This window comes from Panthera onca, chromosome A1, assembly GCF_046562875.1.
Source record: "Panthera onca isolate mPanOnc1 chromosome A1, mPanOnc1 haplotype 2, whole genome shotgun sequence".
In the NCBI taxonomy this organism is placed as follows: domain Eukaryota; kingdom Metazoa; phylum Chordata; class Mammalia; order Carnivora; family Felidae; genus Panthera; species Panthera onca.
The window spans coordinates 167,104,366-167,115,176 of NC_138339.1; the positions used below are offsets into that span (position 1 = coordinate 167,104,366).

The following is a 10,811-nucleotide window of genomic DNA, read 5'->3' on the forward strand; positions in this document are numbered from 1 at the left end:
CAAAATGTAAAAAAAAAAAAAAATCCTGCTCACTTACTATTAATAATATGAACCAACAAATTTCAGATTTATTAACAACATGGTAAAAGATGTAAAAGTCTGCTGAAAGGATGTTCTAAGTTTAGCTTTACATAGGTCACAGTAAGAAATGATTATGTTGGGGCACCTGGGTGGCTCAGTCTGTTGAGCGTCCAACTCTTGATTCCCACTCAGGTCATGATCACTCGGCTTCATGGGTTTGAACCCTGCATCAGGCTCTGTACTGGCAGCACAGAGCCTGCTTGGGATTCTCTCTCTGCCTCTCTCTGCCCCTCCCCAACTAGTGCTGTCTCTGTCTCTTTCAAATAAACTTTAAAAAAAAGAAAAAAAGAAGTGATTATGTTGCTGTTCATCGACAATTAAAAAAATTTAGATTAGATGGTGTTTTTGAAAAACTTAAAAGATAATCATTACTGACATTACAAACAGGATGCACACCTGTTTTCCAAATCATTACATAACAAAAAAGGAAAATTCAAGAATCTGCAAAGAATAAAAATAGTTAATATTTATTTAATTCACTCTATGCCAGGTGCTATACATACTTGCTTTTTTCCCCCTCATTATTCCTTAAACTATTGTATAAAGTACTTGTTTTATTTTCCCTTTTTTTTTTTTTTTTTTTTAGGGAATGAAATTGAAGATTAGAAAAATATAGTAATTCATTCAAAGACAGTGTTAAGAGCTGGTATTTTAACTCAGAGAGGTGGACTTCAGAGATAATGTGGACCCACTGTCACGTGTTGTCCTCTCTATACGTCTACTGACAGCTTATGATGTGCCAGGAACCATGCCACTAATTCAGTTAACATTTCAATAGTTCTATGAGATAGGCAAGGATATAAAAAGGAGAAGCAGAAAACAAAGCGTTATTAACCCTATCAGTGTACTAGTAACTTAAAATTTATATTGAAGCTCAAAGATTTACGGATTTAACTTTTTATTTATTTTTTTTAATTTTATTATTATTTTTTTTTTTTTGCTTTTCTTTTGGGTCTAAAACTAGATGATGGGGAAAAAAGGCAAAAATAAATAACCAAAGAGATATACAAGATATGAGATGAACAGCAACAAAAGGAAAGCTTAGGAGATGAAATTAATTCCAAAAAAATACTCAGTATTAAATGTATGAAAAGCAAAAAGAGAATCATCATGCTGTATTGCTGTATTGTTTGTATAAGTTTTATCTATAATTAAGACAAAAAGTCAACAGATACGCACTCCATATATCATAAATATATGGCATATTATAGATAACTCTATTATACGTAACCCTATAAAATTATATGTATATATAATTTTACAAAATATATGTATTTGACAAATGAAATGTAGAAAAAGTTTGTTTGCTGGTCACTGATTCTTGAAATTCAATTCCACATCGATGAAACGAACACAAAATGACAGTCATCGAAACTTGCTAGCCCTCCAAAAACTTAACTTGGTAAAAGTGACCACGTACATAGGCTTGAAGGGTCTTCTGACTCTCCGTGTAATTTAACTTCCAGTTTCCACCACATGATGTTCAAGCGCCCGTACGGGTTGGCCATGCACAGGCTAACAGAGAACCAGGTAGATAGTCAAGCAAGAGTTTCTTTTCTTTATTCGACGGTAACAACAAAAGCTGCAGTAAATGGTGACTTTTCTATCCAGGAAGAGTAACTAAAGACAGCTATGAAATCTGCAAAGGAAGCTAGAGACCAGGACAAAGAGGCAGGGTGAGCCCAGATGTTGCACGCTGGTCTACGCCAGCAAGGACAGGCAAGCCAGTTACCGACTGCTTTCCTTACTGATGCGAACCGCCAGTTTTTCCTCCAAGAACTTTGTCAATGGTTGCATTCCATCGCTTGTAGTTCAATACAAAGAATTAGGCCTCACAATAAAATCACATTTTTCAGAAGAAATATCATACATTTAGAATCACTGACTGCCTTTTCTTCGTCTTTTTTTTCCTTGAGCGTGTAGGTGTTCGAGTCGCTTGTGTTTCCTCTTTTACACCAGGTACAGGCTATTTGAAAACTGTTTCATTATCTTTGTCATCAACATTCATTTTAGCCACTTCAGATTTTCGTTTCTCCAAAACTGTTGGTGTGCAAACTGGTGTGGGGCCCTGGCTAGCCACAGTCTGCTCAGGACTGCTAGGAGTGAATGAATTCTTTTTCTTCTTCTCCTTTGGTAAGACCTGACCTGGCTTTTTGTAGATTTCTGAAGACCAGTGTCTGAAGCATTTCTTTTTTCTTTTTCTTTTTACGTAAAATTAGTAGAGGAAAATCATAATCAATTCCTTTTTCAGCAATTCTTTTCCTGAGTAATTTTTCTTTCTTCTTAAGTCGCTCCTCTGTCTGTAGCTTTTGAAGAAGCGTCCGATTCTGATTATACCACTTCAGTGCTGGATAGGATGGCTTTTTAAATGGAATATGCCACCGTCTGAAAAGTTCTTCATGCACTTTTTCAGGTGGTATAAGATGACACCTTAAGAGCCTTTCACCAAAAAGGTAGTTGTTCATTGTTTCAGCAACTATCTTGGCAGCATTTTGAGATGCAAACTCCACAAAGGCATAGCTTTACTATTTCCAGTCCGTTTGCTTCTGGACGGTCTGAATCTTGTAACAGTACCAAACTGGGAGAAATACGCTGGGATCTGGGTTTCATAAAGTGCTGGAGGTAAGTGGCCCACATAGATTACTCCAGGAGTAAGTTTTGCTTTCTCCTGTCACTGGATTGCACCCCTGCAAGCCTGCACCACCTCCTTCTGAAACTTGGCCACTTCCTGCGTGTTCAGCGACAGGAACAGGGCCTTGGCGACAGCTTCCAAGCCCAAGAGCTCCACGTGGCTCCCCCGCTATATTTTATATTTTTAAGTGATCATATATATACATATACAGAGAGAGAACCTTTTTTTTTTTTTTAATGTTTGTTTATTTTTGAGACACAGAGAGAGAGCACAAGCAGGGGAGGGGCAGAGAGAGAGGGAGACACAGAATCCAAAGCAGGCTCCAGGCTCTGAGCGGTCAGCACAGAGCCCGACGGGGGGCTTGAACCCACAAACCTCGATATCATGACCTGAGCCAAAGTGGATGCTTAACCGACTGAACCACCCAGACTCCTCGAGAGAGAGAATATTTTAATATACCAATCAGGTAGATCAAAAGACATAGATAATTAGAATAATGCAATCAAAAAAATCAGTCTAAATCAAGCTGCATTCTACAAAAAAAAAAAAAAAAATCATCAGTAGAAATTTGGCAGACTGATATTAAACTTAGCCAAAAAATCTCAATTCCATAGTTATAAAAGCAGAAATTATAGAAGCCAGATTATTTGATTATAAAACTATATTATAAATTAATTTGTTCATATAATACAAAAAAATTCTTGAATATTAAAAAACTGTCCCAATATTTAATAACAGACTAAAAAAAGAGAGAAATACATTGTAAAATAAATTCATGAGAAATCAAGCTCATATATTTATGTAGGTATATAAAGAAGTCCTAACTGAAATACTAGCAAATTTATAATCCACTAAAATTAAGTACAAATGCCTGGATGCTTTAATAAAGGTTTTAGAATTGAAATGTTATTAACTCAAATAAGGGAAACCTTGTAGTTGCCTCAATGTGGGGTTAAAAAATATTTAATAAAGTTTAATCATTATTCTTGGTTTTATAAGCTTTAAAAAGTCTAGGAATTAAAAACATGAGACACAGTAACAATTTCATACCAAAAGCCATTGCCAGTATTAAGTCAATGAGAGTCAACCTCATTAAAGGAAGGCTGTAATCATCATTCTTTTTTAGCATTGTTCTGGATGCTACTACAAATCTAAAAACAGATGACAATAATTAGGAAGAGAGAATAGTGTCATTATTAGAACTAATGTGGCTGTATATCTATAAAATCTACATAAATAAGCTGAAAAAACTCTCCTAATTCATAATGTTCAGCCAAGCGGATACACATAAGATAAATACACAAAATCAATAGTGTTTTCAATATACCAATAATAACCTTGCATTAAAATTTGTAAATTTTACAAGAGTGTTTATTTTTAAACTGTTGACTTTTTTCCAAGGTGCTTCATTGAGAAAACATCTCTTTCCCTGCCATATGTTTTAAACAATGTAAAAGAAAATCTGAATAAGTCATCAGAAGTGTCCATGTTGCTGGATGTGTTAATGTCTTGCAACTTGACATATAGGTTAAACATAATTTCAATTAAAACCTTAAGCTTGGAATTTAACAAAATAATTATTAAGGATACAAAAATTTGAAAGAATACAAATTGAGGATTGCTAAGAAGCATTGTATACAGGCAAAGAATGAAAGATGACATAATTACTAATACAATAAAATACACTACCAACTAAAATGTTTTCAATTTTCGCAGAGTACATGCAACATATATGACAAATTACAAATTTAGTTACAAAAGTACTAAGATCCTGATAGGCACCTGGAGAACAGACAGAACCAAAAGTTCACGGAAGAGAAGGTTGCAATGGCTAAACATTTGGAGGGGAAAGAAATGCATCATGGCCAGTAATTAAAGAAATGTTTGCTCAACGATGAAATACTACTCGGACCAATTAAACTTGCAAATATGATACCATAACATTGGTAGAGATGTGATAAAACACGTCACTGCCAATAGTGTAGTAACTTTCCGGGTTGTGATCTGGAAATGTGGAGGAAGTAGGGGAGAAAGGGAGAGATACAGGAAAAAAATGTGGAAAATATTTGTTGCATCTCAGGGAGGTGAGATTTCTGTGGTGTTTTCTTCTTTCTTTCTGGTGTTTTCTGTGCTTCTCAAATGTTTTATAAGGTGATATAATAATATAAATATTACTTTAATCCAAAAATAGATGGAAAGCTTGAAAGAGATCATCTCTAACTGACTTCCGGTTATGAATGATTCTATTGCCATAACAATGTCAACATTCAAGTTCCCACAATTATTGTCTAAATGTACCTAAACCACTTTTTTTTAATGTTTCTTTATTTTTCAGAGAGAGAGAGACAGCATGAGCAGGGGAGGGACAGAGAGAGAGGGAGACACAGAGCCTGAAGCAGGCTCTAGGCTCTGAGCTGTCAGCGCAGAACCTGATGCGGGGCTCGAACCCACTGATCATGAGATCATGCCGTGAGTTGAGGTCAGATGCTTAACCAATTGAGCCACCCAGGCACCCCGTGCCTAAACCATTTTTAAGGCTATTGATGGTCTACCGTGAATTTTAAATCTCTATATCCTTAGTCAAGTTTGATGGTATATTTTCACCTTTCTTGTTTCAGTAAAGTGGACGGTGAAGAAAGTTGCCCACTTCATTCTAAAACTATATTAATATGTAAAGCGTGTAAATAATTGCCCAGAACATATCTGAAAATTCTACTAATTATTTGGACTGTTCAGTGGGAAAAGCAGGTCTTATAAGTGAGCTTTAACATACAAGTTTGAAAAAGCTGGGAAAGAAAGTTTCTGCATACAGCCTGACAATGCAGGGAATGTATAATGATGAGTTGAGAAAGATCCATATCATTTGAGTTTTATAAAAAGGGGAAGAGGGTAGTGTCCATGACTTTGCTTAGACCTGAGAAAGCCTTCTGTTGTGTGGATTTTAAAAGGAGAGAGAAGAGTTAAGTGCTGTCATCTACTCAAGTTCAGGTGGAGAAGCTTAAGCAGATACTCATCAGTTCACATCTATTTCTGCAGAACATGATCATTGATTTTGCCCCTTTTGAAAACAAATCAGTTTGTTGTCGTTATATAGAGTCTTCAGTTATACAGGGAAATAAAATTTTAAAAGGAAAAGTGTACAGGGGATCTGAATGGCAGTCTGCCTCAATTGTGGCCCCCAAACAGGCTTGCAAAAATACATGACTTAAGTAATTGACTCAATGAATTTCATTCTCTGTGCCTGGGTAGACACAGTCAAGAAAATATTCCCCTTCTCCTCAGTAAAATAAAACTGAAGGTCCAGTGGATGGGTTTGGATTTCATCAAGCCTATTACCCTTATCTCCTCCTTATCTCAGAGTTTAAACCTGAGATTTCTTCATTTTCACGAGTTCACTATTCTTTGGCAATCCAAAGGGAATACCTTCAAAATTTGCTTACCTAGTCCCAGTAAAGGCAAGATTGCTTGGGGGAGAATGTTTCTTAGAATAGAAACTCCATTATTTCCCTCTATTGTCAAGATCATCTTTTACTATAGAGACAAATTCCCAATCTAATTAATCATTACTCTGACTTTCAGTACCTAAAAATTAGAAGAATTTTGCAGTTTCCCAGGTATTTGTAAAACTTGAGCTAGACATACCTAGCGAATTCAGTGAAATAGTTTCTGCTGTCTTGTAACTATTCTCTATGATAAACTGTTTACCTCAGCCACAGGCTTGAGTCAATCAAAATATTGTGAATCATTTGTTGTTGAAATAATTTGATTAATCTCTTTAAATTTCAATCAATCCATAGTGAAATCTTTTTCTGATTTTTTTTCTTCCATCATATTCAGTCTTTCCATGTACCTTATTTACTCTGTGTAAATCAGGAAGTCTGCAATGCATCTTAATTCAAACCATTTTGTTCAGGTCTTCATGTCAACAGATGCTTTGAAACCATTATCCTGTCTTAAACTTCCTCTCTCCAAACTGTGAGATCTTTCCATTGCTTTTACAACTTGTTCCTCTTAACCCTTAATGCATTTTTTGCTCATGTTTAACACTCTGTGGATTTCAACCTTTTTCTAAATTCTGAGATGGACATTTTCTCTAATACATTGATTCATCTAGTGTTTCCATACAAACTGAGCATATGACATGTGCCAAGTCCTGTGGTGGCCCGTGGGAGTGAACAGTGAACAGCTTGTCTCTCACTGTTTGTGTCTCCATGCCCAGACGTCTGATTTCTGTGCACTGACAATGAGTGACTGATTCTGACCCAGTGATGTACTCTTATTTGACTAATCCAGTGACATAGTTGTCTAGGTAATTTCAATACCCTTCAGCTGAGTTTTATATTGGTCCCTATGTGTGTGCTTTTGGTTTCAATACCCAATCATTCTAATTTATCAAATGCAATCACTGATGTCACAAACCCAAAACTCTGTGTTTATTCCCATTTAGAACGCATGTGCTGGACCTAATTTGAAAAATAATTTCTGTTAATCTTCAGTACTAGTGCATTTGATTGGTCATTTTGTTCTTGACACACTGTGCTTAGAACCCATATGACAGGTGTGGGCCTTGAGGATGTGGTATCTGAGGCCTATGAGAAGCAAAATTTCACCTTCTTGAGACACCAGGCTTTATCACCTCTTCTGCCTTTTGTTTTGGCCGACTTTGATCAGAACTCATCAAAATGGAAAGAGGAAATATTAAGACAAGTAGAGAAGCCAAAATATAATGAAAACAGACTGGAGAATGAAGGCTCCTTACTCCAAAAAAAAAAGCACCAACAGCACAAAAATGGCTTCCTTAGGGCCCTAATATTTTCAGAATACATTTATAGACTTAGACCCTCTGTTCAGGATGCTTCTCTCCTAATCAATAGTGACACATCCAACTATAATTCCAAATGGGCACCGACTTTGATTTGAGCTCAATGGGACAGAAAACACAAAATAACAGTGGCTGAAGCAAAAAATGATTTATTCTCTCTCAGGTAGACAAAGTATGAGAGCTCCACAACCAGTAGGATCTCCGCCATTCTCACCACATGGCAAAGACCCTGTTGATCAAGATGGCTGCCTCAGCTCTCGCAATGTGTCCGGAAGGAAGTAGAAGAGGAAAGGGCAGAAGTGTATTCTCCCTCCCTTTAGGGATCCTTACTGGAAGATGCCTATACCACTCTGCTCATATTACTTTGGCTAGAATTTAATTATATGGCCATACCAGCTGTGAAAGAGATTAGGGAATTTCATTTTTGTCCTGGGAAATTATGTTCCCAGCTAGCAAGTGGAAGTTCTATGATTAAAGAAGAAGGGGGAATGAATATTGAGGGGAAACCATCATGATCTGCCGAGAACTAATTATTTTTGTTAAATAATGATTTGAATAATTTAATGACACATGAAATCTGACCACCTTTTCTACTTAAGCTCAGTCCAGCTTTCCCTCTGTAAAGTCTGATTCATTTGCCCTAAAAAGCAGCAATAACAAACCATGATTGTAGAAGACATAACACTGAGCACGTTATCTACATTTATTGTGGATCACTTAAGTCTTTATTCAGAAGAATCAGACTAAATCATCTATACACAGCATTTCACATAAGAAAATTAAATACTGAGCCTGGGTGGCTCAGTCGGTTAAGTGTCCGACTTTGGCTCAGGTCATGATCTCGTGGTTCATGGGTTCGAACCCCGCATCGGGCTCTGTGCTGGCAGCTCAGAGCCTGGAGCCTGCCTCGGATTCTGTGTCTCCCTCACTCTCTTTCCCTCCCCCACTTGTGTTCTGTCTCTCTCAAAAAAATAAAATAAACATTAAAAATTTTTAAATAAACAAATAAATAAAATACATATTAAAGGTCATGAAAATTGATTCATGGAATCGATTCCCTAAATCTAAGTAATGTTTTGATAAATGCATGAGAATTCGTATCTCTTCCCTGACTGCATTTGAGCATCACCTGGGGAGTTTGTCTTGTTGTTGTTACTATTTGCTTCATTATCTTCTAATAATTCCAATGCCCAGCACACACCTGAGACCAATTAATCCAGAATCTGCAGGGTGTAGGAAAGGGAAGTGAGATCCAGGTCTCTAGCTTTTAAAAGCACTTTCTGAAGCATAGGACTCCATCCACAGCAACTGCTAATGAAGTCTTAGAATATAAGCATGAAACGGGCCAGCACCGATGCTTTTAATTGCACTCAAGAGTCAAGTGCAATTAAGAAAACCTGTGATGTGATTGATCTCTCTGTATATGGAAGATTTTGCACTAAATAAAGGAAGTCACTAAGGTGAACTAAACACACTTCTGACTTTCTTTTGAAATCCAACATCTTTTTTTCTCCCCCCTTCCAAGTTAATTATATAAAGCAATTGCAACGATATAACACACAGCAACAAAATACTCTTCAAGTGCAGAAGGAGGAGAGGCTAAGGCCCTCAACAGGATAGAATAGGTAAGATTGGGTTGAGATCCTTCAATGCCTTCACAACTGTTTTAATTCTACCTACTGGTACCAGGTGGCTGGCTGCCTCGGAGGTATCTGCTTCTTCTTCAGCTACTCAGACTTTCTGGTTGTTCTGGCATCACTAAGGGAAGGGGACAGGGCAGAAGGACAAAACCTTTCACCTAAAAAACAATGTCGGACACAGTCCTACGACCAGGCTTGAAAACACTTGCAATCCAAGTGTAGACCTGTCTGATTACCAGTACAACTTCTGACTTCTATTTGTTCTCCCTGAGGCTAAGTGTCCTCATCTGTGAAACACAGGCATTTAACCAGTGGTGTCCCGATGCCCTTCTACCTCTAGAATCCAAAGTTTCTACCCCGCAGTTGTCGTACTTGGAAAGAAATTTACCAATTCGGATTTCCTGTCCAGATCATTGCATCAGCCCTCCCTGACCAAGGTCACACCAGAATAGCAGCTTGACTACAGGGCAAATCCTCAATCTGAGCCCTCTCCCAGGTCCTCCCGACGATTCAAATACATTAAGGCATGTGGTCTGAGTGTACTCAGCGTTTACGCACATAATACAGAAAACACCTGGCATGAGTTCCGCCTTCTGTGGCCCCAAGGGGGGACCACTGCTTTAAGCTTTTGAGACTTTCTAAGAGGTATTTATAGGTCATGGGATATATAGCTTTCCAATGGTCCCAAGAACACAGCCAACTTCAGGATGAGTGATACAAGTGCTGATTTTCTAACGGGATAAATCCCATAAAAATTTAGATGCTGGGGCTCAATATGGAAACATGGACTGGAAAATGAGGAGGCTCGTGTCATGGACACGAGACAAGCCTGGGCTGTATCTTGTTCCCAGAATGAAGAACTGTGGATATAGGCAGGGCAGTGCGCCCATAGCCTTGAAGATGAAGTCTAGATACGTGACGTTCTTGCACCGTGTTCCGCCTGTTAAGGAATCTGAGTGACAAATGGCATAAGGTTAATGAGAAAAACACTGAGAGTCCAGGGAAGCGTATATCAGAAACTGGAACACCAAGACTACCCAAAGGCAGGGCCAGATGAAAGGAAGATTGATCATGAGGCTCAGAAGAGGATTAAGTTAAGACGGAGATCTTAGGCAGATGGTACAGCCGTATCCCTCCGATTGCTTCCTGAAGAATCCCGGTTTTGTTCAGGGCAGCACTCAGTGCTGCCGGAAATAGTCTCACAGCTCCCATGCATGAGCAGGGGTGCAGGGGTGGGGAACAGAGTCACGAGATGGTTCTGGCCCCAGGTGAGGGAGGCAGGAACCCGTGGAGACGCCATCCTCTCCCACATAAGAACAGATAGAGCCCCTGAAGGAGGCAGCCTGCTGACTCTTCCTCTCCCTCCAGGCCGGGGCATGAATGTGGAACTGGTGCTGAAGCCTCCGTCCTGCCCGTCTTGCACCCAGGAGGTCACGAGAGGGAAGACAAAACCCGAAAGGTAAGGATGAAAGGGCAATGACAGGAGGACACCACAGAACCACCAGACCATCCTGGACTGGAGCCACAAGAGGAAAGAAAGCGCTACTTGATGAAGTCAAATGACAAGCCAACTACCACATCCAATAAGTGCACCAGCTCGTTAATTACAGCTTAATAACATTCACTGCCCCACGGT

The 10,811-nt window shown here is 38.5% G+C and overlaps 1 pseudogene; it reads right to left on the reverse strand.

The window, feature by feature from the left end:
- Window positions 1-1,791: 1,791 nt before the first annotated feature.
- On the reverse strand, window positions 1,792-10,475 carry LOC132680537 (MKI67 FHA domain-interacting nucleolar phosphoprotein pseudogene; annotated as a pseudogene).
- Between the last annotated feature and the right edge of the window lie 336 nt (window positions 10,476-10,811).